Genomic DNA, 13,092 nt, shown 5'->3' on the forward strand with positions numbered 1-13,092 from the left:
TTTTTTCCAATATCGTGCAGCCCTAGTATGAAGTAATTGCGCATAAGAAAACAATGCAATACAGTTATTGATATTTGTTTCATTACACATTATTATATGCTTACCTTTAACCTTTGTGTGCTGTTTGGGTCTGTGACCCGTTTTCAGTGTTTACTAAAAGAAAATGTATGCAATTTAATTGTTTTAACCTGCTTTATTTGGGGGTGGACCTCACATCCTCTAGGGGGGTCCGGGGGCATGCAAATGTTGAAGTTAAATGCATTAATCTGGTGCACTTGGAGCACAAAATTAATTTATGGATACAGCTCTCAACACTCAGATGAAAGGGAGATGAATACTTTTCAATTATCCAAACATCTTTAGAATATGATCACAACCAATAACAAATCATTTAAACTTGTTTATTCTTATCTTATGTTACCTAGTTAGCATTCTTTCTTTTTATTTATGCATAGTGTGAGGGAAACTTCTGTGTAGCAATGCATTGGGAGTCACCGACTCAGGAAGGAGACACGGTGAGAGTTGGAGCTTTTGATGTCAAACACTGATGGGTTTATTCAGAGTATCGGCCGGAGGATTCACATCACAAGTCAAAGAGTCAGAGGTTCTGACTTCACGGTAGAGTTGCCACGTCAATTCTGAAGAGCCTCTCTCTATGTTAGACCTTTTAACTGGTTCACAGAGAGTAATCAACATCTCTGAAGGAGTATACTAAACAGCTGGGAACACTGAGCCACCTGCGTCCGACACTCATGGCCTCAAAGATTTCACATCTTAGAGTCCACAAACACCGATAAAGAAGTGCCTCAGCGTTCTCACAACAATTACCCTTCGTGCCAGACAAGTTGACCGGTCACAAACTGGTGACAACAACACATATGGCACCAAGGCCTTTCCTTAAAGGAGATAACAGACGTCAGAGTAGATCATAAAACGTCACAGAGCAAAAGGTTAGATATCTAGAAGAATTATTCCTTAACACATAGTTTACTAATCACTCCCCTTTTAAACTGTTTTTTATTTTTTATTTTACTGTCCTATATACACATTGGAATGATTTCTTACTTTATTTTTTACAATTATATTAAATAGATAAAGGTGTGCTCTCTCTCGCTCTCTCTCGCTCTCTCTCTCTCTCTCTCTGTCTCGCTCGCTCACAGAGGCTGTGTGCTCCTCCGTGGCGATGACGGCTAGCGTTAAAAAAAAACTACATATTTGTAAAGTGGGGGCTATTGGGCTCGACCAAGCCCCCAGGAAGTGCGCCGGACTCTGATGAAAATATTCGTGCTGGCCAAACGGCGGTACTACACTTCCTTTTGGTTGCCAGGCCCGGAAACACTTTTTCCCATTGACTTACATGGGGAAAGAGTGGTCTGTAAATCGTTGGATAATTTTTTTTAAACTAAATAAACTACCCAGTATGAACACTTGTATAGCCCTTATTAAAAACATTCGTTCCTCAAGTTGTAAAATGTGCTAATAACGTTATTCTGAGAGTTATTTCCCTCTGCATTATGAACGCGCATCTAACCCACGGGACCGCGCCGCCCGGCACGTTCATGTTACGTGTTCAGCACTACATGCGTTTATCTTTACCCATGGATGCACAATAAGAACGGACCCATATCGCCTTATTGCCAGCCCACGGAGCTGTAATAATGGATATATTGCACATGTTTGCTGTAATTCATCATTTGTAAAATATTATACTACATGGGCTGTATGATTAAATCTTGTACCGTAAATGTTGTATTAAATAAAGTTAATATTACCGACGTAGATTAACGTCCCTGTAGCTTCTTATTGCACTAAGAAGCTTATTGCACTGTGTGTGTATATATATATATATATATATATATATATATATATATATATATACACAGTGCAATAATTATTTCATGCAAAATGAAGCTCTGTTGCTTGGATATCACTAGATCCTGTTACAGCGTAATATAAAAGTACATAACGATTGATGTGTAAATTAGCATAATTACTAGCTAACCGCTAGCTGCTAACTGCTGCCTTGTTAATATCAAATCTATCATAACAAACATTACCATGCTGTCATGAACGTGCGGTGCTGTTACGTGTACGCAAATTGACGTGCTTGATGTGAACGAGCATTTTGGGGGGCATGGTTAAAGTTGCGCATGCGCTATGAGCGCACATACGGGTACTTCTCAGGCATGCCGGGTAATCTGTGACGTTTCGCTCTCTCAAAAGTTGGTCCATTTTATCATCATGCGCGAATGAGCAACTCTCATAGGAATGAATGAGGCCCCGCCTCCCACGCTGTATCCAGTTCTTATTATACATCCATGGGCTCGACGTGTTGGAGACCCCTGCTCTAATGGGTCAGACTAGAATGACAAATATCGTTAGTTCCGCCTATTCCGTCAGCCAGGAAATCGTTTAATCATAAACTTTTTTTTTTTTTTTTTTCATTTTCAGGGGGGCGGGATCTGGCAATTACAGAATAATAAAGACGTTAAAAGAGTTACCATTTTCTTCATTGTTTGTTTGAGTTTAGAAGTGCTATTGACTGCTGAATATAAAATTCAAGAAGCATTTCTCTTTCACTTCACAGAGGAGAATGAAAGTTGTCACAACTCTTTTTATTCAGTACAGAGAGCAGAAGTTCAGTTGAGAAATCAACTAAATTGGAGTAAATGGTACACTGTAAAATACCCGAAATGTCCAGTCTTCTCAGATGGAAGCACTTGTGAAATGAGAATTTTTACTTATGAATACTAAGGGTAAGATTTGCTGTTGATACTTACGTAATTTTGACTTATGTTACATTTTCAAGGTTCAACTTTTAATTGTAATGGAATATTTTACATTGCAGTTTTGCCCCTTTTAAGTGAAAGATCTGAATAATCCACAACAGTCAAACAGTCAAATAAGCACCCGAAGCTCCGAAAAGTGTTGTTATTTCAGTAAATGCATAATTATTTTGGAGTATACACAACTTAAACAAATAATAAACTGAAAGAGTAAACACTTTAACAATGATATATATTGGTTCTTCCACACATTAGAGTCCCACGAAAACACAGGAGCACAATTAGGCCCCGGCTCCACGAGGACGAAAACGGGTTGAATCCGCATATTTCTCATGCGTATAGCCCTCTAAGCTCGACCACGCCGTAAGGGAAACGTAGAAACAGACCCCGCAAACGACAACGGGTCCAAAGGTGGATAGATCTGGGAACGGAGCGCTCTGGGGGGTCCAACGGGGCCGTGGAGTCGCCTATACGGTCATTCGTTTTCATAGCCCCGCCTCTCCCCCGCAGGGTTGCTATCGTGCTCCAGTCGCTACTGACCATGCTACAGTTCTTTGTGCAACATCTACAGGAGCTCCTCCTTGAATTCAGATTATTTATCTTTATCTCGATATGGACATAAACGCGAGTGAAGTCTAATCTGACAGGACGGAGACACGCAGCTCCTGCCGCTGTGATGCAGCGGGAGCAAAACACACACTTCAAGTCAGATCATCACCCTTAGCTATTTTAATTACCTCTCAAACTACCTAAACTAGTTATAAATATGTTCATTTTTACTGTCGGGTCACTCATTACAGGATCAGCTGCTGCATGAGACAGACACTGACGCTGTCAGAAGAGAGGAAAAAGAGACATGCTCCGTGTATTTGATGATTATATATCATTATATCGTCGTTATTCATTTGTTTTAAAGCTCAATAAATAATAATGAAGACCTTTGACCGGCACTTTTATAATTTTGTCCGGAAGATTTAAACTTTAACACACGCTGACCGGCGATAAACTCTGCCCGGTTCTGTCGGCCCCCACCGCGGAGAATACACAGAAGTGCAGCCATGACAACCATTCTTCTTCGCTGCTTTTGTGGAGGAAGTTGCTGCTTTGGTGGAGGAAGTTACAGCGCCACGTACAGGTTCGGCATATGTACTGCAGCTTTTCCAGTGTTTGGATGTAAACGGAGCCGTCTCGTGGAGCTTGACACAATCCGGTGTATATTGCGTGTGGTCGGAAGGTTTTTTGCGGTTGCATTTGCGTTACTCCGATGCGTTTTGCCGTATTTGTCCTCGTGGAGCCGGGGCCTCAGATTACCACGAACCCACTGAAGTTAATCTGAGGATTTCGGCTCTCTTGGGGCCCCCGGGGCTCTAGACAGTTCTTTGTGTGTTTGGGAATCCCTTCTGCGTATCCCCTTTATCCAGGCGATATTCTGTTGCCCAAATGTGGATTTACTCAGGAACCTAGGTGAAAGAAAACTGGCAGAAAATCAACCCAAATTCCTGTCAAGCATTTATTGATCCCGTTTTGTGAAATGCTGTATCGTTTTGTGAAATGCTATATCGTTTTGTGAAATGCTGTGGTGTTTTGTGAAATGCTGTATCGTTTTCTGAAATGCTGTGGCGTTTTGTGAAATGCTTTATCGTTTTGTGAAATGCTGTACCGTTTTGTGAAATGCTGTGGTGTTTTGTGAAATGCTGTGGCGTTTTGTGAAATGCTATATTGTTTTGTGAAATGCTATATTGTTTTGTGAAATGCTGTGGCATTTTGTGAAATGCTTTATCGTTTTGTGAAATGCTGTGGCGTTTTGTGAAATGCTTTATCGTTTTGTGAAATGCTGTAGCGTTTTGTGAAATGCTGTTTTGACTTGCACTTCAGGGCCACCGTAGTTTTGGCTTGTAGCTTTATGTTTTGGGTTCAATCAGTGTTATTTTAGTTTTTTGAATTGATTTTTTGCAAAAAAGCTCTCATCACTCATAAGCTTTTCAGCGCTATATTCAGTTAGACAAACCATTACATTCACCTCTGCTTCCTAATAAGCTCAAAGAAGTATTAAAGTTTCTGAATTGCAGTTTTTATTGGCCAACATGCTGGGACCAATATCTCTGTAATAGGCTCATTATATATTTTTTTATGCTTTAGTAAATATTATAGTTTCAATATTATCATTGTTTCCCCTTAAACAGCGTCATGCCATCAAAATCCAACAACATGCAAAGCATCAGGGGAGATTTAATTGAACAATTCGTTTTCAGTGTTAATCCAATGAATTCAATAATAATAAATAATTAAACACTTTTTGATGTTTTTTTCCAGAACTTGATCAACACTAATCAGTAGGCAAACACATACTTTTACCATTCATCATTTTAACAACTTTACACTCAATGAATGCTGGATGTAACCTGGAATCCAAGCTTTAGTGAAGGAGTGTATATGTTTTGTTCACAGCCAACACATGGCAGACTTGCACAAGCAGTTTAATTGCAGCAGTTATTAAAATGATGTCTTTGAGTTTCCACCAGCTGGGACACACCTGCAGATTGTCACTGCTTTATAGGTATTAATGTTTATAAATGTATTCAGTCACACACCACTAAACCTCTCCTGCTCCTTTGTAAATGGGCCAGGTCTACTTCCTTGCTTGATCATATATCATTCCATAATCCAATACTAGGTGTGTGAGCTGTTGTAAAATGGCCTGTGGCACTTCTAATAACCTTCGCAGCTTTATTACATTTATAGCCAACTTTCATCAAATGAGCGACATGCTTATTCCGTGATGTGATTACAGCCTGCCGCTGAGGCGGGGAGCAGAGTGCATCATAATGTTTTTCTGGAAATGTGACAGATATTCTATCATCATAAGCTTTTTAAAATTATATATTTATCTATCATTCCCTAATGGTATGTGTCTCATCTTCCTTCCCACCTAAGTGTCTGCATGTCTTTGTAAAAGATGCTTTGGATTCATAACAAACAAGCACTCCGGTAGATTTAGATGCCAATGCCAATTAGAGATTGAGATTGAGATGAACCTTCTTTAAAACTCACGTATTTGAGTGACCCAGGGGCAGGGTGATGGCCGAGCATAATTAGATTTACTTAGTCTTTTCTACTTTGTATTCAGTTTAATAAACCGCTCCAATCAGTATTCAGGAGGGCAAAGTCTCTTGTATCCATCCCTTCATTTCTATAGTTTTAATCTCACCGGCTCTGTGCATACTGTAATATCCCTGTAAACACTCCCTGGTGTTGCATCAATAACCTTCACCCTCAGCTGTGCTGTGGCTTTTGTTCCCCTGCAACAACACTGTTTGAAGATAATGAGCCCTGTGAGTTTAGTGCAGGTGTTGTAATGGCTGCTGAGGCTCTGCCCATGAAAAGAGATGAGTACCCACATGTCTGTACTCCTCACACAGCCTTCTCCTCTCTGATGGCTGACCCTGCACTAATATCATCTCTCCTTCATTACTGCACCGCAGCTTCATGGATGCTAGTCCAGCTGGCTCTTATGTTGGGTTTCTTTCATCCCACCTCTGTTAGAAACGCCATGGTTTGGCAGCCTATCCAGAGCTCAGCCAGACAGATCTTGTTATTTCAGACGGAGAAAAGAGCACAATGTGCTTTCACGCCCTCAGCGACCCAGCAGTGCAGTATTTAGGATAACAGTGACGCATCTGCAGAGGAATTCTTGGAATGTGTGATTGGTGTCACACTAATGAGGTTTTTCCGATCACAGATGTCCTGATTTCATGCTATAAATAAATACATTAATAAAACACAGAAAAAGCCTCAAAGTGGGGTTTCTCTCTCTTACTGCATTGATGAAAAAAACCTTTATTAGCCACTATTGTCCAAGAGGGGGCAGTATACCATTAAGGGTATTGAGTCACTTATTAGCATGTATGCACACAGGACACATTAAGAGTCTGCTCCTCCCATACATCTTCTGAAACAGTTTCGACATTACTGTTTAAATTATATATTTTCATGCACAGTCACTTGCAATAGACAGGAATACTAATTTTCATAACCAAAATTACCTTTATAGATTCATTTCATGTTTGTTTTTGTCTTGCAAGGTGTGCCTGTGTTATCTTTTGATGTTGAAAAGGACCTTAAGTGTGTTTTCTAAATCCTGTGGTGTAATGTTCTTTGAAGAGGCTTCTGAATCCTCCAGACTGACTATATTAATACACACCACCGTTAATCACATTGATTTTCATATCCAAACACCTTTAAGTCTCTCAGTCAACCCCTCCCTGTGTTCCTTTCTCGTTTGGATTTGTGAATCATGTGTTTACTCTTTGGATGTCTTGCAGATTCTGGGATTGCAGCCCAGCGTGTGTGTGAACAAGAAAACAAGTGTGCGATGGGGTCATCGTTCAGTCCTCCTGTGAAAACACTGCAGCCGCCGCCTCCACCAACACAGCTGCTACCGGTGGGACGACACCAGCTTCATTTCCGAAGCCGCACGCACGCTGCATGAGATATCAGGGAGGGGTGCAGGTATGCAAGGACACGCTTGGCAAGGAGGCATATTTATCTCAGAGGGCGAATCTCATCGTTTCCTTTCCTAGACCTGAGACTCTGAACCTTCTCTACAGTATGTGTGTATACTCCCACACGTATAATATCAGAGGCCCTCCAGTGATTAAAGAAAACACACCTATAATTTCAATCATGATGTGCTGCGCCCTTTATGAAAATGTCGCCATCAAAACCATCAAAAGTGCTGTGAAACAGAGGCGAGGGCAGCCGCTCACAGCAATCGTCTGTTTGTGGTTTGTCATGTGTTCCCTTTTTGATTGTCACCGCATGTGTCTGTGAGGGCGTTTGTTTCTGTCACTGTATGTGTCAGTGAAGCTCCAGCTGTTATATAACGTTGTAGCAGAAGTGATAGGAAGGAGAGTTTTTCCGTTCTTGACAGTAACATTTGGTGTTGCAGTGGTATGAGAGCTGTGGGGAAACTCTTGCTGTTAATTGCTCTGTGAAGGTTTTTTACTGCAGATTCAGCCCCCTCTCCATGTCCCTCTTCTTCCTCTGCATTTCCACACCACAGGTAATAAAGGGGTTTTCGTTTACAGCATTAGTTCTTCTATGTCCGTGTCCCTAATCCATACATGTACATATTCAGCCTATGCGATAAAATATTCAGCATAATTTGCTCTATACCACACAAGAAATCAGTGTATTTCGACATGTTTTAATTAGTTCCCCTCTAAATGATGCAAGACATGCGCTGACAGATGTCAAACAACCCAACTGAGATTTGAATAGGGCACCTTCCATATAAACATTCAGCCTAAAGTGCTTCAAATAGCAATAGAACAACAAATTACACAATTACACATACTGTACAGTAGCTAACAAGTCAATGAAATAAACACGAGAATGCTAAGAAGCTTTAGAAAGAGGCTGCCAGTTTAAGTGATAATCACGTTGGGAAATGCACTGATTTCTCTTTTTCTGTCTGAGAGTTGGTTGAGACAGTGATAGCTCTCTCTCTAATGTCTGTATGGTCAATATGAATAAGAGCAAGAATGTGGTTATCTAAGCTCAGCATAAAGACTGGAAACAGCCAGCCATGCTCTGTCCAAAGTAATAAACAAGTATCCTGTTTAATTTGTGTAGAAACGATTGTGAGGTTGTGGTTTCATGAAAGTTAGGTGCTGCACTTCTTTGAATCTTGGTGTCACTTTGAGGTTGCCATGCAGATTTTGTTATCGTTGGGCAAAGCAATAATAGCTTGACAAGATATTGTTATGAATCAAAAGCTCAAATTAATGTATGTAATTGGCAGTCAAACATAGTTTTTGTGATAGTTCTGACTATTTGGACAGTTTCCCACAATGAATGATGAGGACATATTGGAATTGGCCCCTTCTTTACTCCAACTACTATTAGTGAGATTGATAGAGTGCTGAGTTCACCAGTTATACTCATAATATACTGATATTATTATGGAGTTTGTAGTAAGCTACTGTATTACTGGTTATAAAAACCCATCCAATGAAAACAGTTGGGTTACATTTAATGAAGATTAGGCTTGTTAGAGGCTTTGACTGGGCCACTATGTGTCATATGTTCTGGCATCACCGTGCTTACAGGCTTTATGCTAACAGTTAACAAGTTTCTGGTTCCATCTCTTAGAAAGAAAATAAGCCTATATCTCAAAAATGTTGGGCAAGTCCTTTTTGAAAAGAACGTTTAAATGTTTTCTAAGATGGTCTCACCTCCATCTGCAATTTGTTTGAATGTGCTGCAGCTGTGAGTCGCTCCGCCACCTCTTTGAGCACTGCACTGTGGGATAGACGTGCCCATAAACTGCACACTTGAAAGAAGTGCATTTATAAAAGACACTGATATATTTAACACACACACACACACACACACACACACACACACACACACACACACACACACACACACACACACACACACACACACACACACACACACACACACACACACACACACACACACACACACACACACACACACTTTTTTATCTTCTTCTTCACTTTGAAGAAGGCTGCTCAGATGATCCAAACAAACACTATATGCATCAAACACTGATGAAACAGAGACTGGCGATGATGCCAGTTTATGTAAACGGCCTGTAATCCTGAAAGAGAGTGACTGAATCGACATTAAAAAGCATTTGCTGGGAATCCAATAGTGTTTCTGTTCCCTTATTTCAGATTGAATAATATTTGGAGCTGCTATGTGTTCTTTAGTAAAGCTTCCCCTTACCCTGGAAGTACAGTTTGTTTAACTTCTTGGCCTGATTTATTACAGCGATGGAGGTGCAGGCAGAAAAAAACGCCTAGTTTTAAATCACTTCACACTGCTGAGCATTTAGCCATTAACTGTTTCTCTTCTACCGCCAAAGAAAGGACAGGTGCTCCATCACATAAAGCAGTGGCTGCGGCAAAACACTGGACAGCATGAATGGGGGTATAAGGACTTTATCTGGAGCTTGCTGACCCAGAGCAAGTCTTCAATGTTCAACTGTCTGTTTCTTTTCAATCAGAGACATGTCATCTAGTTGTTTGAATGTGTGCATCTACTGTAGGTACTCAATCCTACATGTTGCTCAAAGAAACACAAACTGAAGAGATGTCTGATTTTCAAAGAGGGTGAAGAGAATGAATTGACTTTATAGGCTCTGTTTTTGATGGACTTGTGGACTTGCATCAAGTGTATCTAAATAATGAGTCTCCACACTCATGATGGAGATTGTAAACATTTTTATTTGTTTCCGCAATAAAACAAAACAGCAGACACAACAACAAGACATAAAAAAACAGCTTGTGCAGATGAAAAAACCCTCTGGGCCTATAGGAGGAATCATACCTCAATGAATATCACAAGCAAACACAAAAGTCATAAAATCAACAAAGGTTGAAGCGTGCTCCTTCCTCTGTAGGCTGGTTAGATAGTGGAGGGGAGCCAGTTGTCACTTCATGGTGGCAGCTGCTGGTGGTGCGGTGTTATGGAGTAGCTCGGAGGGTTGAAGACTGCTGGCGGTAACGACACCTCAGCAGGCCTGTGTGGCTACCCGCGCTCGCCACTGATGACTCTTTTTTTCCCAGGCAGTGATAACATCCCCGGGCTCCTGTGAGCACGTGGAGCCCATCAACTCCTGAAATCAAGCTGCTCCTGTAATGAGGAAAACCATAATGGCAAATCCTGCTCTGATCATCCTCTGGTTGTGATGGCTGCACCAGAGGGCATGTGCGCAGAGAGCGGGCTGCTTCAGCTGGCGAGCAGCCGCTCCTCATTATCTAGATGTGAGTGTACGAGGGGAGAATAACGCACAGGGTGTGGAGTCACATTAATCATACTGTCACATATGTACAGGTCTACTCCAGAGACACAGTTCATGGCCTCGCATGCTGATGCTCTGAGGATGACAACAACTCCTTTCCTTACTTACTCGACACAGTAGCATTTAAACACCTACCCTAGGACAGTGGTACCCTATCATTTTCTACTTTCCTGGCAGTTACCTTTTTGATGATTTTCGTGGGTGTGTGCTGTAATGGTAGTCCACTTTTGCAGCTCCCGCTCCGCAGTGCTTCCCTGCACCTGATCTCTGTGTGGGAGGAATCCTGATATGTGTCCTCAGTGAGCCATTGCTGGTGCCCGCTGTGAGTCTTATCCTGCAACGCTATCATATCACTGCTGTGTATTCATTTCCACCCATACTGCACACAGTGCACAGGGGAAAAATGCAATGATTTGCATGGATATAGCTTTGAGAAAACACTGCGATGAAAGTCCCTCCCGCCCACATTGGAAAGCAAACTTTGATTAGGGGTGGGAGGGAAAAAGCTCCGGGCATGGCAGGGGCAGGAGGCCGCAGTGGTGCAGCATTTATGATTGGACCCGATGCTTGTTGAACAAATAGATGAGGTCAACATCCTTTGGGAGGCGCTCGCTTCTGCTGTCCCCAAAGGTTGTCTCCCCCATGGTGGTGATCCGACTCACTGAATCAGTTTTTATTAAGCATCTAAATCATTCTTATTTCATTAAAGATGAGCAGTGGAGCTGCTGAGTTTCAGACAACACAAACTAAATTGCTTCAGCTGTATCCTGAGGTAGAATGATGTGTGGGCGTGTTGCATGAAGAAGCTGAACTGGATAATTTGGAGGATGATGTGGCAAGTGATGAACAGATGATATATTTTTCAGGCTCCCTGCCTCTGAGGGGATTCAATACATTATCTTTTTTTGATTGACGGTGGACATTTTAATGTTTTTAGGCAGCAATTATGAAGGGATTTCTTGCAATTTGGCTCCTAAATCAAATTACATCTCCCTAGAGACTCGCAATCTATCTTTGTGAGAAGAATTCATCTATAGATCTCCATAGAGCTGGAGATGTGCTGAGTGATGAGTCCCTGTGGGTTCATCAGTAGGTGCAAATGGTGTTCTCAAAAGTAGAATAAAGGCTACAAACAAACAAGAAGTCTGCTAGGACCTGTCTGCTTTCTGTTGCTTTTGTTTTTCCCGCTGACATTTTACATTTTTTAGCCTTTGAAGATTTTCAGACCTTTCTTTTTTTCACTAAACCCTCCAGCCTGTCTGTTTCGCTCAAGCTTTATACTGGAAAAATAACAGGTCTCATTTAAATGTATACTATTTTCCAGGGGAAAATGTGTCTCTTTCTGGTTTTGTAGATTGGGTTTGTTTCTGAGTCTTTTGACCGTACATAATTATATTTTTGGGGGACTGTCTACTTCCTTCCCACTTGAACTTTATAACTCATGGAGTCTGATCTTCGTTGCCAAAAGCTTACTTGAGAGGGATTTCATACTTGTAAATCAATTTCATATTGAAGAGGAGACTTGACCTCACTGAAGCTGCTGAAAATAACCTGCAATTATAAAGGTCTATCGACCAATTTGCCAAATTCAATTTACCGGGGAATAGTCAACATTATCGCCAGACAAGAATGTTAATACTGGATGTTTGTGCAAAGCCCGGTATTATAGTCAACAACAATGTTCTTTTTTGTTTTGTCAACCTTATTCAATTCTGGCTTATTACTATATTTATCATACAACGTTTGGGAAATGAAGGACAGGGCTTTGAACATAATTCAGGAGGTGTAGACTTCAACTGGGAGTTGAACAGCTGTATAATGTCGATGTGGCTTTGGACGAACCCTGGAGAAAGTTAATTGGCACAAAATGAAGGTTACTTCATCTTCTGCTTGAGACTACAAACTTTTAACTGAAATCCTGAATCACAAAGTAGGCGGACATTGGCCATAGGTCAACCAGACAGGGTGGATGCACCTTGGGAGGGTTTCTGTGTTTGTTACCAATGTTATTGAACCCCTTTTTTATAAATGTTCTCTCACTGAAGTCTACAACCGATATGAGAGAGCAGTACAAAACACTAATCAAGAATTACTTTTTACATTTTTTAAAATGTCTTTATTAAGGAGTGCAGATTTAACAGACAATACAACCATTGTTCACATTTCCTGGTTTCACATTTCCCATCTTTTGTTACATACAAGAAAACAAACAGAATCCCCCCATCCTCACAAGAACTGAACAATTGGTCACAGCATTGTATCGCTTACACCTCCTGATACATTTCACATGATAAAGAGCAAAAAAGAAAATTAAAATAATAATAATTAATTAAAAACACACACAAAATAAAATAAAGATAAAATACAAATAAAAAATAAATAAAGAAGAGAATAACTAGAGGAGGGACATATAGACTTAGTCAGGGGGTAGGACTTTCAATGAATTAAAATATGATATAAAGGGCTGCCATT

Source organism: Trematomus bernacchii, unplaced genomic scaffold, assembly GCF_902827165.1.
Source record: "Trematomus bernacchii unplaced genomic scaffold, fTreBer1.1, whole genome shotgun sequence".
In the NCBI taxonomy this organism is placed as follows: Eukaryota; Metazoa; Chordata; class Actinopteri; order Perciformes; family Nototheniidae; genus Trematomus; species Trematomus bernacchii.